The sequence below is a fragment of the Castor canadensis genome, chromosome 13 (genome assembly GCF_047511655.1).
Source record: "Castor canadensis chromosome 13, mCasCan1.hap1v2, whole genome shotgun sequence".
NCBI classification, from domain to species: domain Eukaryota; kingdom Metazoa; phylum Chordata; class Mammalia; order Rodentia; family Castoridae; genus Castor; species Castor canadensis.
Genome location: NC_133398.1, coordinates 112,325,116 through 112,345,582, shown reverse-complemented (window position 1 = coordinate 112,345,582; position 20,467 = coordinate 112,325,116).

Below are 20,467 nucleotides of genomic sequence, written 5' to 3'. Positions count from 1 at the left end.
GAGAAGAAAATAAAAATTTCAAGGTGGCAAATGTGCAAATTTATTATACACGTAAGATACTACTTTGTTTGAAAAAACTAACATATTTTAAGGAAAAAAATTCAATTACATATATTAATCAATACTGCCAAACACATAAGAAATATAGCAAAGCAAGGATACCAAAGGTAGACAACTATAACATTCAGTAACAAAGATCAAATATAAATCCAGCACAAATCCAGAAAATGTAAATCATTCTTTCCTTGGTAGTCTTCAAAACCAAACCTGAGAATATAATGGCTACCTGGAAAACTTAGTGTCGTGGAGTTTTCAAACCTCAGGTTGAAAGCCACCAAACAAGGTCAACAGTTCTATTTTCCAGAATGACCCCAGAGAAGTGTAAAAAAATATTCATAGAGATAAACTAAAATTCACAAAAACAAAAATAAGCATGAGGATGTTAGAGTACAAAATGCATCAATATGAAAATGTTAAGAAATTATTAATTTTCAAGACACAATAGAATGAATATTGTCAATAATGGCTTTAAAAGGAACCATTTTGAACATTCTATCAAGCAAATGCAAATACTGAGGACACATGAACCACACTTAACATGAAGTTAAAATTGCAGTGCAAAGGATGCTATTTGAGAAGGTCAAAATTCTTGTTTTCACAAGAATTGTATAAGTGTACTGCAGACTTCATAGAATGAGTTTGGTAGCATTCCATTTCTTTCTATTTTATTTAATAGTGTTTAAGACCAGTGGTGGTAGTTCTTCCTTAAAAGTCTCAGAGAAATCTGAAGTAATGCATCCATTTCTCAGCATTTCTTTGTTGGAACACTCCTCATTACTATTTCAATCTGATTAATTGTTAGAGACCTGTTCTGGTGGTTTATATCATAGGTCAATTTATGTATCTAATATACCTGTAGAAATTTATACATTTTATGGTGTATTTGAATATAAATTATCAAAGTATTCTCATATTTTCTATGGAACATCATTGTTATACTTAATATTTCCTTTTTTAATCTCAGATTTCATTACTTTGGATATTCTCTTTCATTTGATTAATTTTGCTATGTGTTTTATCAATATTTTTATATTTTCAAAGAAACTACTTTTTGTTTCACTGATTCTTTGCATTGTTTGATATTGTTATTCTCCAATTCACTAATATCTGCCCTGATATCTTTATTATTTTCCTCCCATCTGCTGTTTATGGATTTTGTTTCTTTTTGTGATATTAGGAATTTGAGTTGCATCATTAGGGTATTAGTTAGTGATCACTCAGATTTTTTTAATGTACTGCTAGCTACAAAGTTTCTTAGTATTGTTGTGGCACAAAGAATCTGGTAAGCTGTTATAATATTCATTTGTTTCTGGAAAGTTTTTAATTCTTTCCCCTTTACTTCTTTGTTGCTCCACCATCTATATAGAGTTGGATGCTTTCTGTAGTTTCTTTTTCTGTTGATTTCTAGTTTGAATAAGTTATGATCTTTTTGAAAATACACAGTTATTTCAATTTTCTTCTGTATCCTGTATTGTAATGTATTTTAGAAAAAGTTCCAGGGGTTATTGAGAAAGATGTATATTCAGTTTTTCAAGAATATTCTGTACCTGTCTGTTCATGGTATCACTTACTTCTGAAGTTTCTCTGTTAATTTTTGTGTCTAGATGCACTATTCATGGTCAAGTGTGGTATTTTGAAAATTGGTAGTTACTGGCACAGGCAAACAGTAAATACCTAAATGTTTTTGCCATTGCAAACAAATCAAAGTAAAAAGCACTTTCAGGTATTAAATTAAAAGTCATATTATAATGAAAGAGGGAAACATTAATTTGTATGAAGCAGTCATATATTGAGTAGACTGCATGACAATGTTGAAAAACTAAACATTATGCCATCAATTCCAGAAACTGAAAAAGAAAAAGTAGATATTACAAAGCTGTGAAGATCAAATCTAAATGCCATAGAAATCCAGAAAGTTTAGCAAAACTATGTTATGTGGAAATGGAAAATTAATCGTGTGGTTTTAGTGGTTACAAAGCATGGAGTAGATGAAAGCTTCCAAGACAAAATAGAATATCGTGGAAATTCCTGACAAACACAAGGAAAATCAATTTAGCAACAGGATAACAATGCCTGGAATTGCCAATCTAACAGAAGATTATTACAAAGATATAAATTTAAAAGTAAATTCCTAAATGTACATTTCACCTTTTACAAAAATTATATTGAGAAGATAATAAAATTATTGAAGCAGAAACAATAATGCATATATGTGATAAAAAATTGAAAAACTAAACATTGTATTTTAATGGAAGAAATGGATATATTCTTGATATAAATGAGTTATAACACATAAATTCCTAGAAATATCATGAGGAATCTCCCTGTATAGCTATCTTAATCAAAAATGATATTTTTTTCTTGTACATAATTGGGGAACAAGATGGTGAAATAGAACCTGTCTTTTGAGGGGGGTTGTTAGTACCAGTTGGAAGGAGGAGGATGTGGGGAAAGAATGAAGGAAGGTGAATCTATGAAAAATACCCAAATATACATTTATGTAATTGGAAAAATTCCAGGAATGTGTGAGGGGAGGATAAAAGAGAATGATGGAGTAGATGAATTCAAGTATGAAATATTTAATATATTGTAAGAAGCTTTGCAAATGCCACAATGTATTCCCATAACAACAATAAAAAAGTGTATCGTGAAATTACAAGTAGCATTACCAAAACATTTGTGTGTAAGGTGAATTATCAGGTTGTCATATGCTAAACTATAATCACAGTTCACAAAAAATCGACCTGGGAGGAGTTAGAGACCTCAGAAGAAACTCTCTTAAGAACCCAAGCACATGATCAAAGCACTAGCATTGACCAAGCCAATGATAATTGAATTTTTACTCAATTTCAGAAATACATATATGCAAAAAAAGGGAAAAAAACCCTTTCAGGTGTTGATATAAAATGTTCTGTGTTGAAAGAATTAAAAATCAGTAAGTTGAATAAAGCAATAACATATTGAAAAATGGGTCTGAGAGTGCTGAAATAATAACAATACAAATTGATACAATCATGAAAAATACTAAAGAATGCAGTCAAAAATTACACTGCATAAAGATCCTGAGGAAAGCTGTGTCTAAATTTGTGTGTAGTCCTAAAAATTTCAGGAGTGCAGGATCACTCCTAGACAGTGTAACAATAAATTACAATATTTGGCAATAAAAATACTGCTGTTTCACCTGGCTGCTAAAAGTGTGTATGTGAAAGTTACCAGTGAAATATAGAATTTTTGTCATTTCACACATCAAATGACAATTAGCTACTTGAGAAATGTAACTCAGATTACAATAAAGACACATGCATACCCATGATTATTGCTGAATTACTCTCAATAGCTAAGCTATGGATCCAGACAAGATGACCTACTGATGAAGAGACTAAGAAAATGTGGAATTCATATACACTGAAATTTTATTCAGCCCTTATGAAGAATAAAATTTTGTCCTTTGCAGGTAAATAGATGAAACTGGAAAACCTAATCTTATGTGAAGTTAACAAGGTTCACAAAGCCAAAGGTCACATGTTTCCCTCCTATGCAGAATACAGGCCCAATACCCATATAAGCAATATTATGGAAAACATGTCACACCAAGGGGAAATCACTAATGGGAGATGGAAGGAAAAGAAGGAAGTTAAGAAGGTGAATATAGTTGATATACTCTCTCTATAAGAATGAATATAGAATATTTAAACCTGTTAAAATCAACATAAGAATGAGATCAAGATAGAAGATGAGGAAATAGAGGGGACGAACAAATTCAGGTTAAAGTATATATATATGTGGAAATATCACAGTGAAGTTTCCTGTATAGCTACATTATACAAGTGAAAATGTCTTTTTTTCAAAAATGTAGAACAGGAAGATAAAACTGATGCTGTCTGGGTCTTTGCACTTTGAGAGGGAAGATGTATGGAAAGGATGTAGGAGGGGGATTATGGTGGAAATAGTACGCACTCATATGTGAAATGTTAAAACTGTTCAATGAATGAGAGAAGGGGGAATAAAGGTGAATGACGGAGGGGATGAATTCAACTGTGATGTCTTGTACTGTATTGTAAGAACTTTGGTAAATTTCATAATGTAACCTCAGTACCACAATAATAGAAAAGGTCCAAATATGATATTTGGATACAAGTTATCTCTCAGGAATTACCAATGTACCAAACTAACACTTGATCAAAGGGAGACATAAATTTAAGAGCCAACTCTTTTCTGAATACCTTCCAATACTTAACAATATAAAAAGAGATTAAAGATATTTAAAACCTTTCATGACTTTGGAATGTTATGTTGCCTAATACCTAAATATTTGTGTTAATTTTATGAATATTGTGATAAATACTGCACTGATTACATTATTTTTGTCATCCGGAATTTTCCCATCTTTATAAATTTTCACTTTAATAATCTTTTTTGAGCAGTTTTTCTTACAATGCTTATTCTGTATTATTTCTTTCAAAATATTCATTTTTATGTCTTTATAAACTATTTTGTGCTGTTATGTATATATACATTATTTTGCTTGCGTTCAGGGATTTACATCTTTTGTAAGTCTTTTATACCACATCCTATGCTCATCCTGATGGTGAGAACATGAAAACATCTTAGTTGGATTACACACCGCATGTTCAAAACTTACTGAAATTACACACTTTCCTATTAACTTTCATCTCTACAGTATTTAATAACCATATTAAGCCGGTATGACTAAGTAATATATTTTTCTTATTCTCTATTATTGTTGATTTTCAAATTTATCCCTGAATTTTGATAAATACCATTTATTAAAACTACTTAATTTTATCATCCATTTTTGATCATTCAAGTATGTGATGAATGAAGTTATTAATTTCTGTCTTTTGGAATTTCTTTGATATTCCATGCAATTTTAATGATCACTTTATCAATCTCTCATATTTCTAATTAGTATTTTTTACTTCTTCATAATAATGTTTTTCAATTTCACCATATTTCATTCTGTAGTATCTAAATAACTTTTTGTCTGAATTTATCTTCAAATTTAGAACTTTTACTCATGGAAATCTTTAATATCTTAATTTAGGCCTATACAAGGGACTGTGAAAATGTGCCCAAGTTGGTTTGCTTTTTCATTTGGGGATAAAAATTTGCAGTCCACTTTTCTAACACTGTTCTGGTGAAATCTAACTATGCAGTGTTTAGGAACCTTCTTAAAGGTATCTGGTAATTAATGTTCTGTAGATAAGATAGTTTCTATCATTTCTAAATATTGATGCAAATTTAAATCTATAAATGACTTTTGGAAGTTTAATTTGAGTATATTTGTTTGTTATTTTTCCTTTATTAGTGTCCTAATACACAGTAATTGTTGCCTTTTGAACTCTTTTCAGGTTAAGTGTTATATCCATTTACAACATTTTCACATATACACTTGTGACTAGATTTGCTCCTTTAAGTTATTTCTCAACCCTTCCCTCAGAATGTTTATGCTCTGATATCAAAATGCCATATTTTATTTGCTTTAAATTTATTTGCTTTAAAATTATGCCAATGATTTAAAATTTATAACCTGGATTAGACCCATTCTGTAACTGCGGTATGGGGATATATTGTTCTGCTTTCATTTAAATGTCAGAAACTCTCCAATTCTGTTGTTATAATAAACTTCATGGTGGCTCAAAAAGATTCTGCTTCGGCAAGAATGATAGTTTCCCTTTAGAGGTATCCTATTTTAAACAAAACAATTCCTGGTTTCCTGCTACAAAGTAACTTTTCCTTGAACTTTCAAAGTTACAGTAGATTTTTTTTAGGTTTCGGCATTTCCTTTATGATTATTTGGTTATATGATGAGTTGATTGCTTAATTTAGTGTTTGCTGATACTATCTCCTTACCACTTTTTCTCTCATTTATTATGTGAGCCTTTCATTGTTCCTGTCAAATAACCATGATTTATCTTTGTATTCACAATATATTTTACTATAATATCTGAAAATATATACACATATATATTTATTCATATCTATTTTTAACTTCTGTAAATCCTTTATTTCTTTTCTTAGACAAATCTTTCTGAGGAATACATGTCAACATTAATTCATTTTATTTTTATGAATGTAGAAACTTCCTCAAATTTCTGTTTTGTCCTGGTAAGAGTCAAATTGTCAAACAAGGAATTTAGGTCAGTTTAAAAAATGCACCCTGTCCAGATTACATGTTTTTCGCTTTACCTGTGTTTTACAGATTTTAACTGAATCCTTGAGTTTCACCGGTCCCAGTAGATTATATGTAGGTATTGGCACCTTATTTTCATAATTATTTGGGCATATTTACTGGTGGTGGAATACTTTTTTGATTTGTCTTCTAGATTCTTTTCTTTTTTAAATTGTAATTTAGTTAGCTACCTTCAGTAGTCTCTCATATATACTTATCACTTTACATTGACCATATAAAATTATTTTCTTATCTCATTAATCACAATATATTTTCCATCCAGATGTGAGTACTCATTCTTTTCTGATTAATATCCACCATTATTACACTAATTTAGTCCTAACCTGAGAGTAGGAATATGTATGCACTTTGGTTGTCTTTCTCCTTCTGAAATCAGACTATCATTAAGAATTTCAGTTGTGCTGGAAACCTTTTTGTGTGCAGAGTTGAGATATCATCTCAGAATAATATTTTTTTCTGTGAGTTTAGGGATATACTTTATCTGTGACTTTGCAAAACTTTAACAGGTATTTCCAAGCCATGATTAGTATCTATTTATAATCTATGTATGTCATATTTTTATTTAAATATTCAATTCTGAAATTCTTTTTGTGTTTTATACTACTTGCAATGAATGTTTAAGTATATATTACCATACTTACTTTTTAATTTTCTTATTATTATAAGGAAATTACTTATTTTCTTTCTATAGTCAGACTTCAAGTTTTATATGATAATGTTTTTGTTCCTCTTTTGTTATAATCATTTATTCACAGGTGCACATATTGTTTGGGTCATTTCTCCATGCAGTCCCCTTCCCCCATGCTCTACCCCCCCACCCATCACTTCCAGGCAGAACCTGTTTGGCCTTTCTCTCTAATTTTGTTGAAGAGAAGACATAAGCATAATAAGGAAGAAAAAACATTTTTGCTAGTTGACTTAAGGATAGCTATACAGAGAGATTGCTAGCATTGCTTTCATGTTCAAATGTGTTACAACCCAAGTGAATTCATCTGTGACTGACCTTTACATTGGTTCCTGATATCCTTCTCATGTTTAACTCTGCTGCTTTAAGGTTTCTGTATTAGTTCCTCTGGAGTGAGGACACGAAACGCTTTCATGTTTTGTGTTTTCTACCTATTCCCATATCTCCCTTATGTGCTCTCCCCTTGTCTTGTGACCCAAGTAAAAACACATTGCTGTATTTGCCCTTGATCCAAAATCCACATATGGGGGAGAACATATGATTTTTGTTCTTCTGAGACTGGCTAACCTCGCTCAGATAGGTGTCCTCCAGTTCCATCCATTTATTTGAGAATGATAGGATTTCACTCTTCTTCATGACTGAGTAAAATTCCATTGTGTAAAATACCACATTTTCCTGATGCATTCATCTGTGTATGTGTAAATCCCCAGGAGTGGGATTGCTGGATTATATGGCAGGTCGATGTTTAGATTTTTAAGAAGCCTCCAAATTTTTTTCCAGACTGGTTGCACCAACTTGCATTCCCATCAGCAGTGTACAATGGTTCATTTTTCCTCACATCCTCGCCAACACATGTTGGTGGTGGTGTTTTTGATGATAGCTATTCTTATGTGGGTGAGGTGGAATCTTAGTGTGGTTTTGATTTGCTTTCCTTAATGTCTAGAAATGGTGAGCATATTTTCATGTGTTTTTTCGGCCATTTGAATTTCTTCTTTTGAGAAATTTCTGTTTAGTTCAGTTGCCCATTTTTTATTAGTTTATTAATTTTGGGAGAGGTTAGTTTTTTAGTTCCCTGTGTATTCTGGTTATCAGTCCTTTTTCTGATGTATAGCTTGCAAATATTTTCTCCCACCCTGTGAGTAGGCTCTTCAGTTGAGAGACCATTTCTTTTGTTGTGCACAAGCTTTTTAATTTTATGAAGTCCCATTTGTCCATCCTTTCTCCTACTTGCTGAGCCACTGGGTTTCTATTGAGGAAGTCTTTGCCTATGCCTATTAGATCCAGAGTGTTACTGCTCTTTCCTGTAGTAACTTCAGAATTTCAGGTCTGATATTAAGGTCCTTTCATCATTTTGAGTTGATACTAGTACAGAGTGATGGATATGGATCTAGTTTCTGTTTCTTGCAGATGGGTAACCACTTTTCCCACCAACATTTGTTGAAGAGGCTGTCCTTTCTCCATCACATATGTTTGGCACCTTTGTCAAAAATGAGGTGGTTATAGTAGTGTGGATTCATATCCGGGTCCTCTATTCCATTCCAGTGGATTTAACATCTATTTTTGTACCAGTACCATGCTGTTTTTATTGCTATTTTATTGCTATTGCAATAAAATATTGGGTATTATTAAGAATTTATGTTAATTTGTTGTATGTATCTGACTGCCTTTGCCTAGGCGAAGCCTAGTACAGTGAGCATCTGGTATGTGTAGTTGCCTTTTTTTCACCATTATTTTAGCCCAAAAACTTCTGTGTTTTTTGGAAAACTTTATATACCCAGAGTTTCTAGGTGTTCTTCAATATAAGAAAAAACTGCCATAGCCATGTTATCAGCAATATTTTTGCATTCCATTTTCATTCTATTGTCCCTCTTTAAAATTATTCTTATTTCTGTCTCTTTAGTACCAATATATTTTTATCTCTTACCATCTGTGTATCTTTTGTTTTATATTTTTTCTTTGTGTACATACACATATATTGTACATGAATTTAATGTCCTAGTGTAGCATAGTCCTAGTACACAGAATGTGTATTATTGGAATTTTAAGGTGAGGACACAGTTATTCCAAAAACTGTATTGCAATTATATTTCTTTTGTGGAAAAATAACCATCATCTGAGACCAGTCTCACAACTCACGCATAGTACACCACATGTGTCTCACTTCACAATGACTTTTGAATATGTGGCAGATGAATTTTTCTTCTGGTGATTATTTTTCTTCTGGTAAATAAAATAATCCCCTCCAACTTGTTCACATTTCTAATCTCTGTTACTCCCATAACATATCTTGTATAATTATACACCATAGTAATATTAAATCTTTTAAATGTATGTCATGACCTTCTCTCTGTACATAAATAAATATGCATTCATACAATTATTCAATTCTCTTCAAGCATTTCAATAGATTACAGTTTTAACTGAGTACTAAGGATTTATCTCACCACAGTGAATGAGGACACAAAATTGCTTGTGTTCCTACATAATATTGAAAACCAAATAAAATTCTATCCAAAACTCCCTGGCTTTCCATATTTGAAAGGCCTGAGTTCAATTTTTGCAAACTTTTGAACAACTTTTTGGAATAAAATTTTAAATACAACCAATATATTAGAATAATTAGATTCATTCTGCTCAACTAATAAATGGAATTTCAAAATGTTATTGAAAATATTAAAAATGCTGGTATGGTATGGTGAATTTAATCATATTAAAATAAATTGAATAGAAAGATAAAAGGTTGCCATGTATCAAAGAGGCTCATCCAAAATAATGATAATGATATTCATATATGTAAACATAATAATTTAAACATTTCACAATGTCAAAAAGTTACACTAGAATGTAAAGAAAATATATCGGATTTACTTTAGGAGATTTTGAAATACTGCACAGTACTTCAAGGATACCAAATTCATCATTTAGTTGTAAAAGATATATAGAAATATCTAAACACAAGAGTATTTGTGTAGATAAACAGCTATATAAATTGAAGTGATATTTTATTCTGAATGACATAAAATTACTTCATATAGTAGTAAAAATGCCTCATATACATTTAAATTTTGAACATGTATAAGTTTTTTTAATTGTCAGACTAAAAGGCTTTAAATATTCTGAAAAGAATCAGATATTTGCACATGTATCTTTGCTTGTGAACATATATGGTTCTTACTTCCAGAGTTCATCATGAAAAACCAAAACTCTCCTGTCTCTGGACATATCTTGGACAAAGTAAAATAGATGATTTCAAATACTGAAAATTTTAAAAGTTAACAAAAATCTTTATTAAACAATTTAATCCTTCTACCTAAAATTTCCACTAATTGTGCACATTAGTTTCTGCTTTAAAATTTATATCTTACCGCAACTTGATTTTATTAGAGTATGTATGTATGAATTCAGAAAGTAACAGTTGGCATATTATTTTGAGCAGATTGAAGGCAATTTTTACAAATTTGTATGGCAATAGCATTGTATGAAATGTCTTACTGTCAAATTTTATGGTGTGTTTTGACATTTATTGGGAAGAGAGGTCTCTTTTCATTCACCTAAAACCAATATAAATAGTGTGTTTTCCAATGTTTGTTCCTTTCACTCCATGGCATTTCTTTGAGGATCAGTGCAACCTGCAACCCAAAGGGCCAGATATGCACCACTGGCTGTTTTAATCAACAATGTTTCATTGAGGCACAGCCACATACAATCATTCAGCATTGTCGACCATTAAGTGATGTTCAATTCCATCCGTATGCAACATTTTTTCTATCCATTCATTGGCTTTTGTTAAATCTAGATGCACTGAATACATCAGTTACTGTGACTGGTGTTACTATTAATATGAATGTGGTGGTAACTGTATTGAATATTGACTTTCACTACTGCATATGCATACATACATTTGATATAAGAGGGTCACATGTTTTGAATTTTACTTTTGTTGAGGAAACTCTGTAAGGCACTCTTTAAAGAAAAAGAAAGTGACTACATTAAATTCCATTCCAAACACTGTTTAAGAATTCTTTATTGGCCTTCTCCCTTGCCATCATTAGTTGTTATACATTTTCTTGATAGCCTTTCTGAGTGTGATAAGATGGAATTTCAGTGACATTTTCATTTGCATTTTCTCAATGGCTAAGCATATTGAACACCTGCAGGGTTATGTGCACCATCAGCCTTCTTCTTTTCAGAATAGTCTGTTCAATATCTTTGTCCATTTATTAATTGGATTATTTGCTCTTTTTCATTTTATGATCTCTCTATATTATGAGTTACTCCTTTGATGAAATTTTCTGAAGGTTTTCCCTCATTCTGTGTATGTTTTCTTCCTTCTGGTCAGTCTTTTCTTTGATATATAAATCTATTTTTAATTGGAAGTACTCCCATTTGTGAAATTCCTCAGTCTGTTGGACTTGTACTCAGAGAGTTGTTTTCTATGTCAGTCAATTGAAGTATTTTCCCTATGCTTTCTTCATGTAGTTTCAAAAAGTTAGGCCCTATATTAAAATTTCTGATCCACTTTGATTTGCTGTTTATACAGATTGTGGGAGATAGGGTTCCAGTTTTAGTCTTCTATATGTGATATTTAATTTTCCCAGCACCATTTCTTGAAGAGTCTGCCTTTGCTCCCATATATGTTTTTGGAACCTTTGTTCAAAAACAAAGGCTCATATCAGATGACTGTAACAGTTTGGGTTCATTTCTAAGTCTTCAATTCCATTTGCCTATATGTCTGTTTTTGTTCCAGTATCTTGTTATCTTTGTTATGATCCCATAAAAATTTTAGTACTTGTTTTTCTGTTTCGGGGAAATGACATTGGAGGAATTGAGTATGAGAAGAAAAGGAAAAAAGAATTGAAAATGACAGTGAAAATTTAATGAAAATCTCAATGAACATTTAGATTGCCTTTGGTAGTTTAGTCATTATCAAAATATTAATTCTAAACATGCATGAACACTGGAAGATTTTCAAAGCTCTGTCTTCCTCAGTTTTTCTTCAATATTTGGTAGATTTGATTTCATTACTTAAATTTATTTTACTTAGTTTTTTGGCAGTACTCGTGTTTGATCATAGAGCTTCACACTTGGTAGGCAAGTGCTCTAGGAATTGAGCCAAAACTTTTCCCTTGACTTGAAAATGTTCAGTTACTATCTTAGCACTTTTCTAAAAAGGTTTTTAGATCTAAAATTATTGGGGGATATTTTAAGTACTTTTGAGAATAAGATCATCTCAAGTAGTGGCATTTGTCTTCATACTTTCCTGTCTGTATTTTCTTATTTATTTATTGAGTCTTGTTGCTCTGTATAGGATTTCCAGCATTATGCTGAATAAGTTTCCTTTGGGACATTATGATGAAGGGAAGTTAGCATATTTCAGAGCTTTTCTTCTTCTCCATTAAGAAAATCATTTGATATTTGTACTTCATTGTGTTTATGTGCTATATTATATTTATTGATCTGTGCAGGTTGGACTATTCACAGATACTCAGGATAAAAACCGTAATCTTTCTCATATATTCTTGAATTTGGCTTGCAAGAATTTTACCACAAAATTAGAGGCAAAATTTGTGCCTCTATTCCTACTTTAGGAAGTTTCAACACAAAGTCTGACAGAGGTGTCTATTTTGAATTCTATCTTTCATTAATAAAGATGTAATTAATTTTTTAAAAAATGAAAACAATTGAAATGTAAAAGATAAAACTCACTGACATGAATCAGAAGTTATTACAGAGAGATGCTAATCCCTCAATATGATATACACATTTTCACATGAGAAATATTTTGTAAAATAAAATCAACATAACCAATGTAAAAGATTGGTGGGAATAGATAATAAGCAAGACTTATTCTCCCCTTGCATATAAAGAAGACAAAAATCTATGCAAATCTGTTGAATTTGGAGAACTCAAACGACTTCTAATATTTTGAGGTATGATGCAAATAAAATATTAGGAGGGCCGACATCATTTTCAGTGAAACACTGCTTAAAATGTATGCAAAAAAATCACACTTCTCTTAACACATTATTTCTATATGCAAATTACATTTTCTACAACTTTTGTTGCAGAAATACATATAGGTTAATGTTTAAAATGTTTTAATCACTGAATTCATTTTTAAATGAATTTAGCACTTGTGTGAGTAATTTGCTAGGACCACTTCATCCTCTTGATTCAAATTTTATTTAGGAGTTCTCTGAGTTTCTAAGATATAAATATATCTTGGTCACCTTCACTTCTACTGTGATTTAAATTCAGCTTATAACAAACTGATGGTTCACTTCTACACTTAATTTTTGTCTTCAGAGATTGTGATTGGTTTTTAACAAGATCATTTTACTGTAAAATTTTCAGCATTTTATATCTAGGATTACATATATTTCTTCACTGACTGTACATGCACATGACTTTGAGTTTTTTAATTTATTCATTTAAGTATTTTCTTTGTCTTGTAGATCTTGTAATAGTGACCCTGTACCTTTGTCACCGGCAAGTGCTTTTCATTATGTTTTCTCTGCAAGTAGTCATTTTCTAACATTCTAATACCAATGTAATTTCTACTGTACTATCTGAGTGATTTTTCCATGTTTTTCTATGAATTTCTATGTACCTCTATGAACAAGGTTTAATAACATTTCCTTTCCCAACCTGATACATAGGATTGTGGATTCATTTCTTCTGCATTTTCACCCCAATGTAAGTTACACTGATAGCATTTATTTAAACAGGGCTGAAAATCAATTTACTTCAATCTGAATTCATATCACTCAGGAAAATATTTTCTTTGTCCCCAGATTGGTACTAAATATAATTATTTTCCCTTTTCTATTAAAGTTACTATAAATACTCTACTGTTAATTTCATCTTTATTCTTGGATTTTCTTTGTTTTTTTCTGATTCTGAGTTTCATAAGTGATGGGAGTACTTTATTTTGATTAAAATGCAATGCTCATTTCTTTAAATTTTATCTCACATATACCCATACTTATTTGCCATTTCAAAATTTTTGTTTTCCTTTCTGTTTAATCTAACTATGTATTTCAAAATCATTGGATTGCATTTAGAGACATGACTTTTAAATGTACTTATTCTATGGTAAATCTTTACTTTTATTTGATATCCATGGCACAGATATCCTTTTGTTACCTTGATTATATTTGTCATGAAAACAGAAACTTCCTGAAAATTGTACATTGGTTGGCAGCCTTCATGTTTACCTTTTTTAAGCAGGCAGAAGAAACCACTCCAATACTTTTCCATTTCCACACATTTTTTTAAAAGTCTTCAGGTTTTACAGTTTATCCTACACTATCTAACTATCAATACGTTTTTCTTTCCTTTACATTAAAAGTTACAATTGGCCCTATTTAGGTAGTGCCATCATTGTTTGCGATTTTTTTATTTATATTGCAGTATTCCCTCATTCATGTGAATCAAATTGTTTTTACATTATTTCCATGAAAATGCAATGGCATTTTTTTACATTTTATATCTTCTATACTTATTGCATATATGTGAAAGTTGACTAATTTTTGTTTCTTCTTGCAACCTCTCAAGAAAGTATTGTTTTTCTTTTACTGGGTTTGTACAGGTTTTAAATTTTTCCTTTCTTATTATAGGCAAAATATAATCTATTTTGTTTGTGACATCTTTTTTGTTTTGCTTATTTCTTTGTTTATACTGAAACCTGAATTAGATTATATGACTGTCTTTTATTTTGTATCTCTAAAAGGCAGTAAAAATTTTATATTTTATCTCAAATTTATATTTAATATTACTATTTGGCCATTTCAAAACATTTATTTTCTCCTCTGTTGACTATCATATGTATGTTTTTTAAGTACTTAAATATATTTTGAGGTGTCAGTTTGAATCCATATCTTCATTTATGCAAATTTTACTTATTTTGTCCATTCTCTGCATGGGTCATTTGAGGCAATTTTTATTATATTCATCATTGTGTAGATGGATATTTTCTAAAATTTCTGTTTTGTGATAACCTTCATTTATTCAGTTCTTAGTATGCAGGTGAAACCACTCTAATAGTTTACCATTTCTGCGTAGTGCATACTGTGTTATTGTTTTTCTAGGACCTTAAGATGACTTAAGGTGATACAGGTTTCTTAAAATTCCCAGGGATTACATCTGAATTTAGTTTTGGACTTTGTTCAGTATTACCCAGGTATATGAAGGGTAACTTGTAAACATTTGTCTTCTGATATTTTTCTGTCTGTGGAATTGATAGAGTGATGTTTTAGTTTTCAGTTCTTTAACGTTCATGTCTGAATATATTTTTTCAACACCAAATTACTGTTTCCTTAATTCTTTTATCACATTATAATTTACTATTTTCTATTAGAAGGCATGTTTTATTGATTTTTATGTTTACATCTATGAACATAAAAATGATTATTTAATGTATAAAGACTGGCCCCTCTCAATTCACATAAAATGTCATCACCTTCTTCAGCCAATTAACTTATGAGTTCCTTAAATTCTTCCAATTCTAGCATATTCAGGTCATTTTCATGTGTACTTATAATGGAAATCAGGATATGATAACCTGATAATTTGTCCTTTTCACTGACTTTTGTCATTTGAAGATGCTGATTTGATTTTAACTATATTATTTATGATGAAAATTTGGAAATATTAAATCTAAGTTTTGTGGTCATTTTTCTATAACATGTTAATACAGGGGCATGGAGTTTAAAAAATTATCCTACTAATTTGTTTCCTTATTTCTAGAATATCAATGAAAACATCTGTACCCACAGTCACTAAAAATTACTTTCCCTTTTCTTACCTAATTTTTAAAATTAGTTATTTCTTAGTACAATCTAACCAATATATTTTCTACCATAATATTAAATACTCATCCTATATTTACATTTCACTATGTAATTTCTATGAACATTGTTTATAGCTAAAAATAGGCTATTGTGGAATGTGGAAATATGATTTTCTGCCTTAATATTTTACCATATTGAGTAACATTCTTGTATATTCTATTTTTTCCTAATACTGTTTGAGTATAAAAGAATGAAGAACAATTTAGTCAAGTCTGATCTTACACTATTTTCAGTGATGGATTGTTACTGGATTTAGTTTTTCCTAGCTTATAAAAATTGCAATAAAGCCTATGTATGTTATACCATCTTAATTCTTAAGAAAAGGAGATGGGGAAAGTGTGTGTGAGGGTAGATATGGTGCAAATATATGTACACATATAAGTAAATGGAAAACTGTTGACACTATTCCAGCATTCAGGGGGAAAGGCCAAAAATGGTGTAGAGGGTGAATTCAAGTATGATATATTTGATATATTGTAAGAACTTTTCTAAACACCACAATGTACCCACACCCAGCTCAACAATAAATAAGTAAAACTAAAAGTCTAATCTACTCAAACAATAATTCAAAGATATTTTAAATTAAGTTGACCTACTTGTGAACTTAATTTAATGTTTTCTAATATTTTTTCAAAAAAGTGCATTCATGTATACTTTCTCCACCCTAATGATTTAACAATACCCCAATGCATTTCTTCTGAAAATTTGAGTATATCCAGGTATTTGCATCATGCTTTCATTCTTATTCAGAAAAAATAGTGATGTGATTTTCTTTGGCAGTCCTAACTTTCTCCAACTTTTCTAGAATATAGTTCTAATAGTTTAAGTCATCATGATATCAAAGAAAATCAAGTTGGTGCCAGATTACTTTGGCCAGGAATGACAAATCTATTTAAGTAAATATTTACATCAAAGGCAATGCAGTTGAAGAAGAAACTCCTTAAATATTTTTCACTGTTGAGGAAATGTATACTGAGATTATTTAAAAGATTTTTTCAAGTAGCATTAACAAATATGCAAAATGAAATTAAAAAACTGACTATTGCATACTTAAGTTGAAAAAGAGGATAAAATCTGGTCACATAAATGGATCAATATTCAACATACAAAAATAACATAATAATGATGTCACAAATAACACAGATTAATTTGTTAGGTCTATTGATGATTTCTGGTTCAGTATCTTTTATTAAATTGAGTGTATCAACATTCAATCTGCATCTGTTCACAACTGTTATCTCTTCTTGATGTGTTCCTTTATCAATATAAAATTACCTTTATGTAAACTGACTAATTTTCATAATAATAAATTCAATTTAATTTATAGTTTTTAATCTGCTTTTTCAGATATGAGTACAGGTCCTCTTGCTTGCTTTTCAGCATCACATGCTTAGAACTTTATTTTCCATCCTTTAGATTTAAGCTTATGTTTGCCATTGCCACTAAAGTGCATTTGGGCAACCAATAATAGGGTCAGTTTTTTAAAAAAGACATTCGGTCACTACATGTCTGTTGAATGAAGAATCTAGCCAAATAATTTTCAGAGTTATTATTTACAGTTATGTAGTAACTTTCCTATTCCTACAGTTTTCTCTGGACAGGATACCAAGGGTTTTATTTCATTCCAGATCATCTTCAGCAATATTTTTCTTCTCTCCTGTAGTCTGCTGGGCTCTTTCTCTGTCTGCAAAGTGTTTCCAGGATATATTTTATAACACACAATGCAATAAATCAAAGGATGGAGTGGGTCCAGGACATGCTGTAAAATGTTTACCTACTCTTGTGGCTTTCACTGGGCCCAACATATCTCTGAAATTTCAACATGACAAAATAAAATTTGTTAGCAAATTAGAAACTGTTAGCAAAAATATTACTAGAAAACAGCTAGTTCAACAATTGGCTTCATCTTGCTGGTAAACACTGATTAAATGGAGATTATGAGGTCAATACAGAATTTAAGTTTCTCATACCCAATGACAAAGAATATCAAGGTGACAATAGGTTACTTGTGTGATGACTCACAAACAACCCGTAGCAAATATATAATCAGTGGAAAAAGTAAATATGGAAGGAAAATCTTTCTTAAAATGTATCCATTGTTTTTGGAAACATATTCAGATTAATGAGAAAACAAAAAACTTGTGGGTTGTCAAAAACATAATATTCACTGTGTAAGTGACAAAAATTGAAAATCTAACCCATTACTTTTTTGAGAAAAAAGGAAAAATATCCAATCATATAAATTATGCAGTAGTAAACATCACTAATATAAACCACAAATACTGAACAAAAATAAAAATATAATAAGGGTATAACAACCTACAGAGACTCTACTGGAATGCTCACCAGACAGGAAAATTTAAACCCCCTAGCAGTAGAGAAGTGGAAAGACAGTTTGCATGATCACACAAAAAATAGCATGTGTGGGGAGCGGAGTAGCAGAAGCCTATTAGGACATTAGCACAGTTTTACTCAATGTTCTGTAGGCTGAGTTTGGCACAGCCCCAGCCACAGAATAAGGCTTGAGTAAGATGCAGAGCAGCTACTTTTCCTAAGATGTTTATGTCAAATAATCTATAGGATGTGAGGCTTTTGGATGTGGGAGGATTTTTGGATGAAGGGAGATTTTTAATGGGGGGGTTGGCTGAAGGGAAATACTATTGGGAGATTGCTGGAGGGAAATGAATTGCAGAATGGAGGATTACTGAAGGTAAAAGAATTGCTAAAGGTGAATACCTAAGAAGTCTGAGGGCTTAGACTTTAAGAAAGCTGAAGAGAAAGCATGGGACAGTGCAAGTCTGGGCACAAAGACTTTAAGAATGATATGATTAAGAAAAGCTAAGAAAAAGTATAAGGCAGTGCAAGTTTAAGGAAAGACACTTTAAACAGAGAAAAGACTTTAGAAGTTTGGTTTTAAAGAATAGAAAGAAAAAAGACTTTAGAAGAAGGTTTTAAAGAATTCAAAAAGTGTAAGGCCTTAAAGAATAAAGATAGAGAAAAGCAGAGTAAATGAAGAGAATAATAGGGCAAAGAAGCAATGGAGTACTGTGCATCTGCATCCAAGTGCCTACCACACCTAGTCCCAACTTTCTATCTGTCTACCCTTTGTCCTTTCTGCATCTCCTGTTGCCTCCAGTTAGGCACAGTTAGGTTCCATAATAACAAGCGAGTGAGAAAAAGCTTGCTTCATTCCTCCAGCCCTGAGTATTCAAAGACTGTCAGCAAAACTAAAACTATGAAGGTAGCTTCAGACCTCAGCAAAAAATGTCCACAAATTGAGGGCCATATTTTAATGTGACAGGAGATGCCCAAACAGGAAACACGTTCAAATAGAGTGAGAGAGAGAGAGAGAGAGAGAGAGAGAGAGAGAGATGGAAATTTATTTAAAAACATATGAAGAAAACAGACTCTCAGATATTACAGAAGAAAACAAAAAGTTTTAAATTAAGAAAAAAGAAAAGTGAAGTGTGAGAAATTAGAAAATGTGGTAATAGTCTGATAAAGTAGAGGTTAAGTAGACTATTAATAAAAATATGTACACATACAAATGTACTTTTTCTACTTATTATTGTAAATATAATGATTTCCAGAGCAGAAATCATATTATTTTATATGGTCCCCAAGTGGATGGCATTTTTGAATTGTCATTTTAACTCTCTATAAAATTTTATTTGGATATCAAATTTTATTTCTAAAAAACTTATTTCCATATAAATGGTAAGAAATGATGAATGTCAAATTATTCATGATGGAAAGAAAAGTCCACTTCAGTCACTAGATTATAGATGCAAGTGACTATTATCACTATATACTAGAAAAGAATAAGATATTTCAGAAAGAATCAACAAAAATCTAGCTGACACCATGGTGAATTAATTATTAAGGAAATGTACAAATGCCTTGATATACTTAAATATTTAACAGAATATGGCTTGTAACATCTGATAGATGTCTCCAAAGGCAAGTAAATGTTCAGGATGTGACAACTTGCTTTTTGTTCACAATACACATGAAGATGACAAGGACGTTTTTGAATTTGAGGCATTTTCAGAACTGCCAACAGACCTTGTAAGAAGTTGAAGAATTGTTGCAAGCATCAGGATGGCTCTAGCCTAGGACATTAAATTGCTACCCAAGTGCCGATACACGTGTACAAAAATCAAAGGAAAATTCATTCATACATTAAACTAGCAATTATTTTTTGGTGAAAAAGTTAAAAATCAGGAGTATGGATTCAGAAGAGTTAAAGAAAGTGAAAATTCTGTACTTATAGAAATATATATATGAAACAGAAAACAGTTCTTTTAGACACTAAGTTATAAATTATCCTTTGCTAAAAGTATAAAATAAATAGTAATGTGGTTGGAGGTATAAGAAAATTGGAATTGTTCATGGGAGTACTGAAATAACTATTAAATTTTGAGTATGAAAATAAGATAAAATAATGGAAGACATATTAAAATTATGTTCCCCACAGCCCAAAGGAAAGATTATGTCTAAGTCTACAGGCTTGATCCTGGGAAATTTAAAAGTACAATAAGCCTGGAATGGCATAGGAATCCAAAAAATGAAACAAAAAAAAATTACAGGGCAATTATAAATTATTAGCCTGATCTCAACTGACTCTTAAATGCTATTGTATTTATGGTTACCATG